We start from the raw sequence: 17,869 nt of genomic DNA, 5'->3' as shown, positions 1-17,869 counted from the left end.
ATCCCTCCCACCCTGTGGATACCAACCTCCACACCCTTGTAGGCCACTGATTTTATTTCTCATTTGTCCTTTCTGTTTAATTTTGCAATAATAAATGTGTGTATTCTTATTTATTTCTCACACAAAATGTGACATAATTTTTGCATCTTGTTTTTTCACTTAAGAACATATCCTGAAAATCACCCTATGTCAACTCATAGGGATTTTCTTTATTCTTTTATTCTTACATTTCAAATCGATTAAAATATGAATTTAATTGTTTTATTTGGGCTTAAATCTGACATCTTATTTTGTGCTTTGTACTTACCCTATCTTGTTGCACTCTTTTCTTTCATGAAGTTCTTAAATTATTTTATAATTTCATTTTTCCTCTACGAGCTTAGACATTATACATTCTTTTTTAAATTCCTTTTAGATCTTATCCTAAAAATTACAACACGTAACAATGTTTAAAGTTAATTGGTAACTACCCTCCTTCTGGAAAATGCAATGACCTTTCTATATTTAAAACCTGCATGACCTAGTTTATGCATTCAGTGTTTATTTAGATGAATTCACAAATCCTTCTCACATCTCTGATCTTCACTTTGGGTCATATTTGCTACCTAAAGAGCATCTGTTAGATTTTCCTTTATTTAGGTGATAAATTCTGTTTTTGTTTTCTAAAAGTATCTTTATTTCACCTTCATTCTAGAAATATTTCAACTGGAAATGGAATTCTAGCTTAACAGCAATCTTCAACATACAAAAAAGAAAGATCATTCTACTGTTTTCTCTCTTGTTACTGTTAGTTTGACACTCCTTTTAAGAAAATCTGTTGCTTTTTCTTGGACTTCATTTAAGGATTATCTTCCTTGCCTTTGGTTATCAGCAGTTTTACTATGATGTGTGTAAGTGTGGACTTATTTTTATTTATTCCGATTGGAGTTCATTGAACTTCTTGAATCTGGATTGGTTTGGTAAATTCTCAGCCACCATCTCTTCAAATGTGTTTGTCCCACTCTCTTCTTCCTTGGGGATCCCAACTGAATACCCTTGATCTCACATCATACTTCCTATTTCCTACCAGCTTTTCTGCATTTTCTGTTTGTCTCTTCGGGCTACATTCTGGATAACTTCTTTTGATTTTTATCCCTATTCATGAACGTGCTTGATTTGCTATTAACTTATCCACTGAGTTAACTTTAGTTATCACATTTTTTAATTCTAGAAGTTCTATTTGGTTCTCTTTCTCACTTGCAAGATCATTTGGTAAAAGTCTCCTGTTCCCTGCAGATGGAGCATATCTTATATATTTCATTAAGCATAATCAGAATGCTTTTATCATCAGTCTGAATCCTTTGTAGGTCTGTTTGTGTCCATGTGTGCACATGCACACATGCCTACATGCCTGATGCTGCTTTTCTCCTTCATGGCAACATCTTTAGCGTGCATCTTCATCATTGATTCTGGACTATTGTACTTGGAACTATCTCTAGGAAGAAGTGGAGAACTAGAACACAGCTACAGGTCCTCCAGAGAGCGTTTGAGTTTGCTTCTGCTTGGCACCAGAAAGCAATTCTAATCCAGGACCACCCTAATCTTAGTTTAAGACTTTATGTCTGGGTCCATTTAGGATACAAGATCTCACAGAAAACCTCCATTCCTTTGGTTCATCCTCACCTTTGGGCCCCAGGCTTACTGAGGGGAGAGTCTCCCACTAGACATCCCACCTGGTATGAGTCTGAGCTTTGATTTGTGTCCCATTTGCAGCCAAAAGTCATTCACATGCAAGTTCAAGTCTAGTGGGAGCAGCAGATCCCCTCAGGACAAAAGTGGCTTCTGCGCTCATTTATCTCTGGAGTTCCTTTTGTTCTGGTTATTTCTAACTGTGGTGTTAGTTCCTCTTACTTTTAAGAAATATGTCTGCTTTTCTTTTCTTTTTTAACACTTTATCCAGAGATTTTAGTGTTTGTTTGTTTGTTTGTTGATTTTGTTTGTTTGTTGTTTGGGGGGAGGGGGGTTTGGCTGTGCTGCATGGCTTGTGGGATCCTAGTTCCCCAGCCAGGGATCGAACCTGGGACCCTGGGCAGTGAAAGCACCAAGTCCTAACCACTGGACCACCAGGTAATTCCCTTAGTGGTTTTGTGTGTGTGTGTGTGTGTGTGTGTGTGTGTGTGTGTGTTTTGTTTTCAAGAGGGCTTGTCCAAATATCCTAGCCCATTATTACAGAGAATCTGAAGTCTTATGATTTCTTCTGACAAAGTATTTCTGCCTACTTTAACTTTTGGAAGGTGGGTGTTTGTCAGTTTTTGGTCTGAGAATAAACGTTTCTTGTTTTCCAGCCATTCTGTGCCAGGTACCATATCAAGTGTTTTATAATTAGTTCCTACAGCAACCCCAGGAAATGGTAGAGTCCGTGGTGACTATTGTTTTCCCACCAAGGTCATAAAGCTATCAGGTGGCCAAACCATAGCCTGAAGCTGAGATCTGACGCCACAACCTGGGCTCTTAAACACTTTATCCTAGAGGCCCCCATTTATCGTAATTTAGCAAGTTACTGTAATCAAAGTCATTAGAGACGTAATCACTGAGAACTCAATTTTGACTCAATATGCACAGAACTAATTTTAACTCAATATGCACAGATGCTGTAATACTTGTGGCATTGCTAGTCAGAGCCATGATTCACACCAATCCTTAGCTTGTGTCAATGTATATACACGGGTCTGCATGTCTTACCTAAACATCATCCACATAGACACTGGTAAATCCTTGGCCAACGTAATACCATTTCCGTTTCTTTTTCCTTCTCCCACTCTGTGCCCTAGTTTTTAGCGCAGGAGGAGACAACAGGATCATTTACTAAAGTCTGCCACCATGTTGCAATCTGGTGTTAAATAACCTATTTTTTTAATATAAAAAGCTATTAAGGGTATGACAATGTTCATTGTAGCACTATTTACAATAGCCAGGTCATGGAAGCAACCTACATGCCCATCAACAGACAAATGGATAAAGAAGATGTGGTACATATATACAATGGAATATTACTCAGCCATAAAAAGGAACGAAACTGGGTCATTTGTAGAGAGTGGATGGATCTAGAGACTGTCATACAGAGTGAAGTTAAGTCAGAAACAGAAAAACAAATATTGTATATTAATGCATATATGTGGAACCTAGAAAAATGGTACAGATGAACTGGTTTGCAGGGCAGAAATAGAAGCACAGATGTAGAGAACAAATGTATGGACACCAAGGGGGGAAAGTGGTGGAGGAAGTGGTGGTGGTGGGATGAATTGGGAGATTGAGATTGACATGTATACACTAATACGTATAAAATAGATAGCTAATAAGAACCTGCTGTATAAAAAGTAAAATTCAAAAATTCAAAAGAAAAGCTATTAAGGTATGAATTTTCCTCTTTATGGCTTTGGCTGTTCCCATGGGTTTTTATATGAAATTACACGGTATAGTGGTTAAGGATGTATGCTTTAGAACCAGGCTGCCTGGGTTCAAATTCTGCTTCTGCCACTATCTATATAATCTTAGGCAAGCTCTTTGACATCTATGTGCCTCAGTTTCCTCACCTGGAAAATGGAGATCAGGGCATCTACCTCTTAGTGTTATGAAGATTAAGTGTAAAGTGGTTAGTGTTTGACACACAAGTTACAATTAAATGCTTATGCTTAGTAAGTTTTTGATTATTGCTGAATAACCTCTAACTTTAGGTTGTTTGTTTTTTGAAAATTTGTAAAAATTTTCAAGTTTTTAGAGTGTGTGTGTGTACATATATATATACACATACTATTTGTGTATATATATACACTATGTTTTTTTAACTTATTTTCAGTTTTTATTGGATATTGTAAATCTTAAAAGTATTTTAGTAATCTAATGCCTAAACAAATTTTGTCCCAGAAGCATTTGAAAATTTCTATTTTCTAAAGAATACAATGTTATTTGTGTACCTATAGATGTCTATTAAACCATATTTGTTAATGTTAATTTTCTATACTTTTTAGTCTGATGCTGAAAACCCAGCCTCTACGCACAGGTGCCGAGCCAAATCTCATCTCAGAGACAGAGTTTTGGGTGAAGCAGAAAAGAATAGCTTTATTGCTTTGCCAGGCAAAAGGGGACACAGCAGGCTCCTGCCCTCGATAACTGTGTGTCCCCACCTGGGAGGATTTGGTGGAGTTTTTATAGCAATAGTTCAAGGGCAGGGTTGCTGATAGATTAGGGTGTGAGCAGGGCCTGCACTCCTTTACTCTGGTCTCAGGTAATCTCTTAATGAGCTTCTCTGGTTCCTTTAATCTGGCCTCTGGTGGTCTTCTCTGCAATGAAGAATGCTAACTCCATTTGTTGGGGATTTTAGTTCTGTAAAGAGCTCAAAGACATTGTTATGTGCATCCCTTGAGGCAGAACCAGGACCCTGCCGCAATGCTGCGCTATTGTTTCTTGTCTGCTCCTCCCTTGTCTCTGCATCCCCTCCCTTCCCTGATTAGCCACTGTTTGAATCTCCCCTTTGGGACTCAGGGAAGGTCATGGAGGCTGGAGGCTGTTCCCTACGAACAAGGAACGGGGGACATGGAAAGGCTTCCATGTCCAGGAGCCCCACAGGGTCCTGCTTGGTTTCAAGTCTACTAGATCTGAAAATCAGAAATTCTCCACAGTATCTCCAGATACATGTATTTGGATTTAGGCTCCCCTGTGACCCGCCCACCCCCCTTTTTTTTAAGTACTGCTCTGATGTTAGGTAGTTAGTGAATTCTTCTCATTTCTGCTCAGTGAAATATTTTTCTATTCAACTGTCCCTTTTCCTCTCCTTTCTCTTCTTGCTGCTTTCTCAGAATCCCTGAGAGTCAAATTTTGGCTTAAGATTAGGAAGGTCTTTCTGGGAGCTGGAGGAGCCCATGATGGTGAGAGCCAGCTGTGCTCCCTATCACTGGATTGGCACCAGCAGAAACAGGGACGGTCCTGTCGAGATGCTGGAGTGAGAAGGCTATGGAAACTGGTGCTATTAAGCTTACTCATGCTTATTTTTAAACCACAATATTCCTTTGGCTTCAAATAATACAACTTTCCTCTTCCTCCTGGCAGCCTGAGGAGAAAGCCCCAAGAACCAACCGGATATACGATTCTACATGAAAAGACATGAAGAGGTAAGAACACTCGCCAGAACTTCTTGGTTGGGGGCAGCTCTGCAGAGGTCATGTTACTAAACCTCACAGAGGTAGTGTTATTCAAGCTCTTAAGACACGGTGCCTGCTTATTCTCAGGCTTCCATGAGAATTTTCCCTCTCCACATGAAAATGTCTAGGCAGCAAGGAGATAAAAGTGCTAGAGGATGTGACCATTTTCTTGCAACTCTTTGTTTCTACCCACATAGAGCAAAGTAGCTTTCCTGTGGGGATTTAACTTCAAAAGCAAAGCGTTCTTGTCTTTGCTCCTCTGCCTACATTGTTAGTAGTGATGGAATGGCCCACTTTTCTAAGGCTGCACAATCAAGGGAGCACAACCTCTGCATTTAACTGCCTGTGCGAACCTCCTGCCTTGAACGCCTTCCCCTTCAATCAAAGGACTTCCAAGGTGGCTCAACGCAGGGTTTGGTGCTGCACCAGTGGAAGGAGTGGATTTGCTGCCAGACTTTGTCTTGCACAGCTCTGAATTTTTATTCCCATAGTTTTTTGGTCTGTTTTCTTTTGTATAACTTTTTTGTATCACAGTGGTATCTTTGGTCCACCATCAGCTGGATTTGTCTTTTTGAATGGTCAGTCCTGTAGGGCTGATGGGTTTGCTTTTACAGACTCTTGACCTAGCAGCTACAGTATATCTGAAAAACAGATATAGCTGGTTTAGGAGGAAAAACCTTGACTCTCCTGTCCTTTTACCTACCAAAACGTTATCTGTTCGAGACAAAATTCAGTGCTACTTCAATTTTATCCTTTGCCTTAATTTCCCATTATGTTATGAATTTCAAGGAATTCATCACAAACTGCCTTTGTAGCTATTAGTGAGCATGTTTTATTTTGCTTGGTTTTGTGTATATCTTTGGGGGAAACAAAGAACCTGGCTGAACACCTTTTATCCAGTAGTCACTTAACAGCAGTTGCATAAGTGAGTGCTTATGATTCTGATTCTGATTCCATTTCTGATCATTGTTATGGAACAAAGTTTGTGTGCCTGTTGAAGAGTGAGGCCAAATAAACTAAAACATTGTCGGAGTTTGGAGCAGAGAAAGGTTTATTGCAGGGCCAAGCAAGGAGAAAGGAGAGCTTAAAAACCTTGAACTCCCCCATTGGTTTTCTGAAAAAAGTTTTTATAGGCAAAATTTGGGGTGAGGGCTGCAGGGTGTGTGACTTTCTTCTGATTGGTTGGTGGTGAGGTAACAGGGCGGTGTTCCAGGAATCTTGTGCTCCGCTGGAAGTGGCCACCCTCCACCTGGGTGTGGGCTTTAGTTCTGCAGAAGAGCTCAAAGATATTGTTATGTATATTCCTTGAGGAGGACCCAGGACCCTGCCCCAAGATGCACTATTGTTTCTTGGCTGCCCCTCCCTTGTCTCTGCATCCCCTTGCTTCCCTGATTAGCAACTGTTTGAACCTGTCCTTTGGAATTCAGGGAAGGTCACTGGAGGCTGAATGAAGCCTATTTCCTGCAAACAAGAAACGGGGGACACGGAAAGGCTTTGGACCCAGGAGCCCCACAGGGTCCTGCTCAATTTCATCATCGGCTGTGATTCTGCCACCAATTCCAATGTGTGTGTGTTTTTTAAACACATGGCCAAGCACTTCTCTGATACCATCTGGGTGTCTTATAGCTTAATTCTGACACTGTCTACTTGGAAGTAGCATCAGATCCCACAGGTTAAGGGCTCAGTCTTACAAGACTCTCTCCCCTCATCCTCCAATTCAGTCACCAGTTGCAAGTCTGGGCTGTCACTTGGGCTTCTGACCCATCAGCTATAGATGGGAAGTTCCAACAACCCTCTCCTTGGATTTGATTAATTGGCTTCAGTAGTTCATGGAAGGGAAACAGTTTACTTATTAGATTACTGGTTTATTATGAAAAGATATAACTCAGAAATAGCCAGATGGAAGAGGTGCACAGGGCAATGTGTGGGGAAAGGGGCACTGAGTTTCCCTGTTCTCTCCCAGCATCTCCATGTGTGAGCCCACCAGAGAAACTCTCTGAACCCTCTCCTTTTGGGTTTTTATGGAGGTTTCATTACATAGGCACAAGTGATTAAATCATCGGCTATTGATGATTGAGCTCAATCTCTAGCCCCTCTCTTCCCAGGAAGTTGGGGGATGGGCAGTGAGGACAGTAGGACTAAAAGTTCAACCCTCTAATCCCCTGGTTGCTTCTGTTGGCTACCAGCCCTTGTCCTTAGGTGCTTTCCGAGAGTCACCTCATTACCATAACAACAGCTACCTTGATTGCTCTCCTCACTGGAAATTCCAAAGGTTTTAGGAACTCTGTGCCGGGAACAGGAGGAAGACAAATAGAAATTTCCTTTTATAAGTCACAATTATCAAAGTGATGAATCTGAAGTGTTGTTACCGTTCAACAATGTGCTGTCACCATCTGAGCTGCTGGACCAGCCACTGGAAAAAAAGAGTGTATTTCCATTAACTTCCCTCTTAGGACTTGTGTGTACACAGACAGTTTCTTTTGTTTTAAAACATGATTTGGGGTACCTTTCCCTGGTGTCTGAGGGCTGGGAGTAGGTGCTGCCAACATTCATCTCTGCAACTTTCCCTTTTGTATTTCCCATGGCCTGCTCTATTAATTAATTAATTAATTAATTTATGGCTGTGTTGGGTGTTCCTTGCTGCGTGCGGGCTCTCTCTAGTTGCAGTGAGCAGGGGCTACTCTTCATCGCGGTGGCTTCTCGTTGTGGAGCACGGGCTCTAGGTGCGCGGGCTCAGTAGTTGTGGCATGCAGGTTCAGTAGTTGTGGCGCCCGGGCTTAGTTGCTCTGCGGCATGTGGGATCTTCCTGGACCAGGGCTCGAACATGTGTCCCCTGCATTGGTGGGCGGATTCTTAACCACTGCGCCACCAGGGAAGTCCTGGCCTACTCTCTTTTGATGGATTATTTTTGTTGCCGAACCAAACTTGGGTCTGCTCGAGCACACGGTAAAGCCAATCCACTGACACTGGATTGTGGTGAATGAAAGCACGGCACTTACTGTAAGGCGCCACACAAGGAGTCTGGGACATCTAGTGGTCAAAAAGCCCCAACTCCCCAATGGGTTTCAGGAAAGCATTTTTGAAGGCCAGGTGAGGGAGGGGCTTGGGGGCTACGTATTCATACCCAGGGTCATCAAGTAGTTAGTCTCCCTTTTGGTGAGAGTTTTATCATCTGTAAAGCAATTCAGGAAATGTGCATCAGATACTGTTATCTGGTACTCCAGAGAGGAGCTAAAGCAGAGGATATGGGGGAGGGCTCTGTCCTGGGAAGGCCCCATAGTGTCCCGCTCGGTTACAATTCCCCCTTTTCTTTGATACTCCTCCATCTTGAGGAGAAGAGGTGTTGGACAAGAAGAGGAGTAACATTCTGGGGAATAATGTTTTGGATAGAGAGGTTAATCATAAACTCGGCAGAGGAACTCAGTTTTGGGAGGACTTAGTTTCATTTTCATGTTAGGTTGCACATATCTAACCACAGTGTATACTCTTGACCTCGGAGGGACAGCAAGCCGTGAGCAGCCCTAAAGAGAGACCTTAGTTCCCTGCCTAGGAATCGAACCTGGGCAGCCTGGATGAAAACCAGGAGTCCTAGCCGCTAGGCCACCAGGGGCTAGAGGCTAGAAGGAAAGTAGCCCTGGCTCTCTCCCGCATTTGAAAGCAAGAATGTTTCAAGGAGGCAAAAACTATAAAAACAGGTACAAAAGTTATTGTTAGAGACACAGCACAATGTATGGGAGAGCACACAGAGAAACAGTTTATTTATTTAAGACAGAAGCAAGGGACTTCCCTGGTGGCACAGTGGTTAAGAATGTGCCTGCCAATGCAGGGGACACGGGTTCGATCCCTGGTCCGGGAAGATCCCACATGCCGCGGAGCAACTAAGCCCGTGCGCCACAACTACTGAAGCCTGTGAGCCTAGAGCGCATGCTCCGCAACAAGAGAAGCCACCGCAATGAGAAGCCCGCGCACTGCAACGAAGAGTAGACCCTGCTCGCCTCAACTAGAGAAAGTCCGCATGCAGCAACGGAGACCCAAAGCAGCCTAAATGAATGAATGAATGAATGAATGAATAAATAAATAAATAAATAAATAATAATAATAATAAAAAGACAGAAGCAAGGCAGAAATACACACCCAGAGAGAAAGGGTACTGGCGTTCTGTCTAATGCGGAGTGCAGTAAGTTAGAAGCTAGGCAGAGATGCGTACGCGGAGAGGAATGCAGGCATCCTGAATGAGGATCTCAGTAAAGAGGTGATTTAAATCACTTGCATAGGGCAGTCCTTCTGGGTCTTTGTTTACATTTGGCCAATTATCTTGTTTCTTTTTTCACACCTGACTGGTCCTAGAATGCTCCCCAAGATGCGTGCGCAACTTTTTGCTAAGGTGGATCCCACAGTAGAGGCCTGTGGGTACATGTCCACACACATTATGGGGTGGTGCCCCCTCCCACTCTGACCCCCAAGGAGCCTTCTTGCGCATGTGCAGACAGGGAAGTTTTCCTTGACCTCAGGAGCGGGCACCTTATCTCTTTACTTTAGCAGAGCTCATCTTCCACCACTAACTTTGTCCTTGGAGTGTCTGGGGGAGAACAAAGTTTCACTTTTACTCCACTTGACAAACACCACAGCTGTCTGGCCCAGGGACCCATCTATCTCCTACCTCAATCTTACAGGTCCAAAGGTCATTCTGTTGCATCGACCATCTGTCTCAGATAGTTTCTATTTCTAGTTTAACTCTGTCAAAGGTCTTGGATGCCAGCAGGCTATTGCCCCCAATAATAACAGAAGATAGTATGATCAAATAAATAGATTCTACTTTCACTTACACTCACTCTTATCACGTAGAGAATGAAGGAGTTTCCTCTCTTTAAGCAATGACCTGGGAATCTTGCCGTATCTTTATTGGTTAATCACTCAACCAGGATTTTTTGAGCATGACCAATATGCATTGTACCACTCTAGACACTATTGAATATACAGAGAAAGTAGATTCCCTGGAGGGCTGTCCAATCTAGTTGATTAGTCAACATATACGCATGTGAAATAGTCAGTGAATGAGATGGTGGCATGTAATCAACATTATCAACTACTCTAAAGAAACTCTTCATTGGGGCTCTGTGTGCCGTAAGTCTTCACAAAGAACGAATGGGTGGGAGAGTGTTCATCTCCTCAGCGCTGCTCAAGCACAGTGTGGCTCTGGCGTACTTTCAGCTGGCAGTCAAGGAGCATTCCGTCACTTCAAGAGTTTTGAAGCCTTGGGAACAGCAGTCAGCACTCAGGGAGCCCCAGTTCAATGGTGTTGAGGCAGGATCCTCCTGCGGTGTGTAGGAAGCCTACATCCAGGAGGAGGCTGAGGCAGAAGGATGGGAGCACCTAAGAGGTCCCTTTGGGTGGTCCAGGAATGAATGGGGAAGATGACATTTACACCAGCAGGTGGCAGTGATGATCCAGGGAACTTGGGGTATTAATGTTGCTTCAGTGTTAATTGAATCCACAGGATGGTGGAGCCTGAGAACCTTCAGGGTAAAATAAATATCATTTCTATTTCTTCCTTTCCATTCATGTTGACACCATAAAAATGTAGGCGTTCACCATCTCATATCTAACTCTTATCTCTGTCACAGGCTCTCCACAGGTCTCCTTCTCCTCATCTTGGTCAGCTCCAGTCCATTTTGGTTCATTGCCAAATTGATCTAAAGTGCTGCTTTTGTCATATTGTTAGAAACTCTTGAATATAAGGAGATGGACACACTCATTGGAGCTTCAGGATAGAAGTGATGGGGTGTGATGGAGAGGATGGGGTGGAGGGAGCATGAGATCTCCCCCACCCTATTCTCCAATCCTTTCCTCACTGTCACCTCACAGATATACACGAGAATGTGACTTTCATGATGATCCTGGCATGTTAGTTGAGTTCAACCTCATCTTTGGCTTCTTTTGTTTTTAAGCTCATTAAAAATATACACTAGCCCTGGGAGAAATCATGAACTAATGCTGTTGAAGAGTAACTTCTTAACTAAGGTAAAATCTGAGCAAAAATTGGTAGCAAAAATTCCCTCTGTCCGAACAAACGTATGGACACCAAGGGGGGAAAGTGGAGGGGGGTGATGGTTGTGGGATGAATTGGGAGATTGGGATTGACATATATACACTAAGATGTATAAAATGGATAACTAATAAGAAGCTGCTGTATAAAAAATAAATAAAATACAATTCAAAAATTAAAAAAAAATAGAGATACAAAGAAAATTTGGAAAAAAAAAATTCCCTCTGTCCACAGATTTTCAAATTTTGAGTCATATCAGTATCACAGATGTCTTAGGTTGGCTACCCTAGAAGCAAATCCTGAGACAAGAATTCAGGTGCATGTATTTTATTTAAGGAGTCGTTTTCAGAAGAAAAATATGTAGAAGAGCAGGGGAGTGCGACCAGGTAGGGAAAGAGGCAAAGCAAGGAATGTAGTTTCCGGTAAAGTGTAGCCCATCCATGAGGATGGTGAGAGAGATGGTCTGGAGTATAACTCACACTGTCTTTTGTATCCTATACTCTCTTTTTCTTTGGTAATGTTGATGAGTATGGAGGTTGGCTTTGTAGACTTCTGGGCAAGGTGGTTTCTCTTGGCTGAGAGCAAGTTTCCATAGCAGGGTGCCTGGGAGCTATTATTAGCCAACACTCATAGCAGTTGAGAGAATATGTACAACCCAGTAAAAAAAAAAGAAAAAGATTTGGATGGGACACCAACAGCATCAACTATCAATACAATCTACCCTGTTCTGATTCACTTTTAACTGAAGCATAGATTCTCCAGGATTCTGGTTGATCAGTTTCTAGGAAAACATACAAGAGGAGAGTTAGTGGCAAGCTGGTCCTGAAGTCACAACTAATATTCATCTCCAACCTTTACCATTGATCCTAGATTCTTCTCGCCCTCAGCTATCATTTCTGCTTGTCTAGGTGACTTGTTTGATGGGATGACCCAAATTCTCATCCCTGAGGGGTCTGAGCCCAAGAATCAACTCAGGTTTTCCTTCTCTTTTGTTTGTCAGCTGATCATAGGGAATGGCCCCATAAGGTCACAGGTGTGAGCCAAAGGAAAGGCTTCAGTGCAGTAGGGATGGGTGTGCTGGGAATCTGGGCTACCTGTTCTTGCAGCTTATTTGCGACCTCTGCACCTGCTTGAGGCTGATCCCAGATGTGCCACTTTATTCATAGGTGGATTGCTTCTCGGCCTATGTGGGTCATGATGGGCATTTATAGTACACGGTTACTTACTATCCCATGATAAGATGCTCCATCTCTAACATGCCAGGAGCTATTTCTCAAATGGTGTATAATTAATTCCCTGTACGCCCTATACATGCAGAACCCTAATGATCTGTGCTGTGACTCTCATAGCTCGCCTAAGATTTCACAAGACACCTTTTCCTACCTCTAGTACTATTGAATCTGCCTTAATAGTATGGCCCAAGTGTCAGTTTGCTTATACTATGGTTTAAACCTGCCACTGATCCCTTTCTTACTCTAGGCCCAATTCAGAAACGAAAGCCTTCAAAATCATTTGATAAATGAGTCAGAGCAGTATTCCCAAGAATACTTGTCCCACTCCCCTGGACTTTGTGATACTACCCACAAAGTCCAAAGGGGCCCATCAAGCACTGTGTTTTTTTCTTTTAGTGGTAGGAGGTACAAGGTATAATAAATTGCCCTTACTTTGGAGGTAATATTCTGGAATGCTCCAGAGCATTGAACCCAAAAACTGTAGTAGAAGGACTCTGAATCTTTGTAGGATTTATTTCCCACCCTGTGGAGCCTGTATAAAGACATCATGAATGCCTGGTAACATGATATCATCAGTATAGTAGATCAATGTGATGTTCTGCAGAATGTCTGGATGCTCTTAGTTGCTTTTGGGACTATGGTGTGACAGAGAAGTAATAATCTGGGACAAGATCTTGAATGTACCTTGTTGTCCATCACATGGCAATGCAACCTGCTTCTGATCTTCCCTTCTGATAGGCATGGGAGAGAATGCATTTGCCAGATCAAGAGCTAAAGACCACATTCTATAGCCTGTGTTAATCTTCTCTAGTAAGGATAACCACATCTGGCACAATAAATGCAACTGAGGCTACTACTTGATTAAGTTTTTACTAGTCCATTGCTATCCACCATGATTCATCAGGTTTTTGTAAGGGGCCATGGAGGCAAATTAAATGAGAATATAAATGGGGACACAGACCATTGCCACTGTATTATTTAAGTCCAAGAGTGGGCCTAATCTCTCTCATTCCCTTGGGAAGCAATTTGGTTTTTATTATTTACACTAAAGGTAGGGGTAGTTTCATGGGCTCTCATGTGATCTTTCCTACTACAGTTCTTTTACTCTACTGTTTAAGGAACCAATGTCCAATGCAAGAGTTTAATAAGTGATTAAGTATGTGCGTTCCATTTACGCATTCAGGAACTGGAGAAATGACCACTAGAAAGCTGCGTGGACCCAGTAGACCCACTGTGAGATGGGTAGGATTGGTTCAGAAACCCAAGTATTACCTGGTATCAAGTACCTCTGTTCTAACAGGAGGTCAGAGTCGTGCTATGGTTTTCTGGTTATCAGTGTCACCTTGGACTTCCCCCCAATATATGGTTATTTGGGTAAATGACCACAGGCAGGGACTACTCTGGGAATCATTGCTATATACACTTGTGGTATTGAAGCTTCCTTTCCTCTCTCTATATTTAATCTTTACATTATTTAAAACTTAAAAGTTGCAAGAACAGTACAAAGAATTCCTGGATATCTTTTACCCAGATCCCCCATATGTTAACATTTTACTACATTTGCTATATCCTTTTCTCTGTAGATGGATGGATTGGTGGCTCGATGTGCGTGTGTAGTATGTATGTATATACATACATATACATATTTTTTTCCGAACTGTTTAAGACTAATTTGCAGCATGATTCCCCTTTATTTCTAAACACTTCAGTACGTATTTTCTAAAAACAAGGAATTCTCTTAAATAGCCATAGTATAATAATCAAAACCCCCAAATTAACATTGATATAATACTATTACCTAAACTATAGACCTTACTCAGATTTTACCAATTGTCTCAATAACATCCTTTATATTAAAAGAATATCCAGGGTCAAGCATTGCTCTCAGCTGTCATATTTCTTTGGTCTCCACTGATCTACAACAGTTCCCAAGTCTGTCTTTGTATTTCATGAAATTGACATTTTTGAAGACTACAGCCCAATTATACTGTAGCGTGTCCTTCAATGTGGGTTTGTTTGCCTCATGATCAGATTCAAATTACACATTTTTGGCAGAACTACTACTGAACATCCTGGCGGCGTTAAGTTTGATGATTTGGCTAAAATGGTACATGCCAGGTTACCATTATTACTATTTTACATTCTGCGATTAATAAGTATCTCGTGGGGGTGATACTTGAGAGTATGTGAATATTATCTCCTATTTTCTTACCAAATTTTCATGCATTATTTTAGCTATCATTGGTTATTCTCGCCTGAGTCAAGGTGCTTGTTGAATGGTGGTTTCTGATTTCATTATTCCTTCTATTGGCTTTCTACTGCAAGAAAAGATCTTTCCCTTCTCCCTTATTTATTTATATCATTGTAGCCCCTATGGGTTTTTACTTTATTTAGTGTTATAATCCCTTACTATCATTATTTGGATGCTCAAATTGTCCCCAATTGTTCTGTCTCCTCTCTTTCAATCATTGGATTCTGGATCTGAGAACTGACTTGGATTTGGAAATTGGGCAAAGGATCAAGACTTTCTACTGGGACAGCTGATCTCAACCTTCTGCTAATACATTCTTGGTATTGCTGAATATTATTAAGCAATAATCTCTTGGCTATTTATATACCTTGCTTCTGTGGACACCATGTCCTATAGCACCCTGAAGGTCAGCTACCACTAGCTACCATTCTGACTTTGCTGCCCATGGTGGTAATCATGACCACCTAGCTTCTGGCAAGTAAGTGCTGCTATCAGGCCTCTGCTATTTTGGGGTTCTATGATCCCCATAGCTTGTAAGGAGTTCAGTATTGAAGCAGCACCTTCTACCTATAGAGGACAGTTTACAGAGGACAACAATTATGAAGTTTCTTAATGATGCCAGTGACACTCCCTCCCCAACACACTTCATATTGTTGTGATAACCAGAATGACCTCTGGGCTCTCCCAAGGAATATAGTGGGTTTTCTGATATATGGATTATAATAAATCCATTCCAGCTTGGCCATTCCTCCGAGCCTTTTAATCCTCCCTCCATACTCTGCCACAGTAGCTCTTGTATCTTTTCTTCATTTAAGTGGGTCAGGCTTCTAAGAGCTATCCTAACAGGGAATTAGGAAAAGCCCTGGGGCCTTATCAGGATGTTAAGTCTTGTGTCATGGAAGAGTCCCCCCATACTGATGATTATCCAGCTTTATTTTCTACTGCCCTTGATTCAAGACCTTCAAGATCCGTGTCCAGGCAAATTCTACCCCTTCTTGTTGGTATATCTTTGTTAGCTCCTGCAGCTCCTTCAGTGTATAATCCCTTGGCAGGCCTGGACTTCTCCCATTGGGCCATGCTCACATGTGACCCCAGTCTTGGTCCAGGATGGGGCAGATCCTGAGGAGGGCAAACATTGTCCTATAAGGTACCTGCTGCCGCAGAAGATACTGCATTATCTTCAAACAAGGGGTAATTGTTTTCCTCTAATAAAGGAAATGAACTGCTTTTACAGGCCAAAGGATTCTGGGAAATTGGGGGCTCAAAGTTTTTAAGCCTGTCTACCCAGATAGCCGCATTCCAAGTCTACTCCTTCCCTGTCGGGGCCCTGACTTGGATGTGGAAGGCGTGTGAAGGCTGAGAATTCATCCTGCTGGAATTTTGATAGTCTTATAATTCCTCTCGTTGGTAGCAAGGAGACGATGAAAAACTTAAGGATGAGGGAAGATGAGGTCAGGTGTCTGCAATAATCCAATTTCAGAGGCTTAGTGATTACGTTTCTAGTCCGTGCATGGCTCTGAGATACCGGCATCCAGGAACCACAGATGAGATGTTGGCTGAGAGACCCGGTGTTGGCAAACTCTTTAGACTGGAATCTGGCTCCACTCCCCATCAACCCCCCACTTCCTAATGTTACTCCACAGCTCAACACTCTTCCAGCCAGGCTGAAGTCCTTAGGGTCTGGCCACTTGCCATGCTCATTGCCAAGCCATTCCTTCTTTCATGCTCTTCTTTATCTCCAGAGTTGCTTTCTTTCTTTCTTTTTCTTTCTCCCCTACCAGCCTTCTAAAATCCAAATTCTGGGGCTTCCCTGGTGGCACAGTGGTTAAGAATCCACCTGCCAATGCAGGCGACACGGGTTTGAGCCCTGGTCCAGCAGGATCCCACATGGCGTGGAGCAACTAAGCCCGGGCACCACAACTACTGAGCCTGCACTCTAGAGCCGGCGAGCCACAACTACTGAAGCCCGCACGCCTAGAGCCCATGCTCCACAACAAGAGAAGCCACCACAATGAGAAGCTCGTGCACTGCAACGAAGAGTAGCGCCTGCTCGCCACAACTAGAGAAAGCCCAAGCACAGCAACAAAGACCCAACCCAGCCAAAAAATTTTTTTAATTAAAAATAAAATAAAATCCAAATTCTTGTTTACAGCTGAAAAAAAAATTGACCTCTCTGATTTTTCACAGTCACCATTCCAAGCTGGGATCCATCTCTCCCACTGGATGGGAAGCTCTGTGGTCAAGCATTTTACTTTAAACATAACAGGATTGAGCAGAACTGTCTTCCTTTCTCCTAGCTAGGTACTAGCTTGCTCAGTATCCCTTTAAAGTTTTTTTTTTTAATAGAACTATATTTAATTGATTATATTGACATAATTTTAGTCAGATAGTCTCTAAAAAAATGTACATTCATACTTACAAAAGGTAATTATTTTTTTACTTTAAAGCTGTTTCTTTGGATATTTACTCCCATATTTCTAGATGGCATGTTTATACTGCTATTTCCTACTTGATTTAAGTTTGGAATATTATTGGCTTCCCACTTTTAAAATGATTTTATATCATGCTCCCACTCCCCCAATCATTACTATTATACCCCATACTTACCCTCTACCCATCCTCTCAGCAAACTTATATCATGCCTTTTGATTAGCCCAAGGATCAATTATTATTAAACCTATGGAAATGTTAATCGAGCCAAGCCATGCAGTATTCTCTGATTGCATTTTCATGCTTGTATAACTTTGTTTTCCCTTGAGTTAATAATTGTTACTTTTAATTTTCTGTGAGCCTCTAAACACTCCAACAGAAGGATAAATCTCCTCTCAATGTGTCTGAAGATATTTAAGTCATCACTTTTTTCTTGGAGACAGACCTCCCGAAAGCCATTGTCCACGGGCTCCCATCTGGACAGGCCAGCAGCACAGTGGTCATCCTTGGATGAGCGGATCTCCTTTCACCCCTAACCTGGCATTCCCAGTGCTTCTTCCCTGAGCTGCATCCCTTGCTTCCTGGATTCTACATCTTCCTCTTTCTTGGTTAATATACAACATATATAAACAGCTCATACAACTCAACATAAAAAAAAAAACACAAAGAACCTGATTAAAAAATGGACAGAAGACAAAATAGACATTTTCCCAAAGAAGATATACAGATGGCC

The sequence above is a fragment of the Balaenoptera acutorostrata genome, chromosome 3 (genome assembly GCF_949987535.1).
Source record: "Balaenoptera acutorostrata chromosome 3, mBalAcu1.1, whole genome shotgun sequence".
NCBI lineage: Eukaryota > Metazoa > Chordata > Mammalia > Artiodactyla > Balaenopteridae > Balaenoptera > Balaenoptera acutorostrata.
This window is presented reverse-complemented; position numbering follows the sequence as displayed.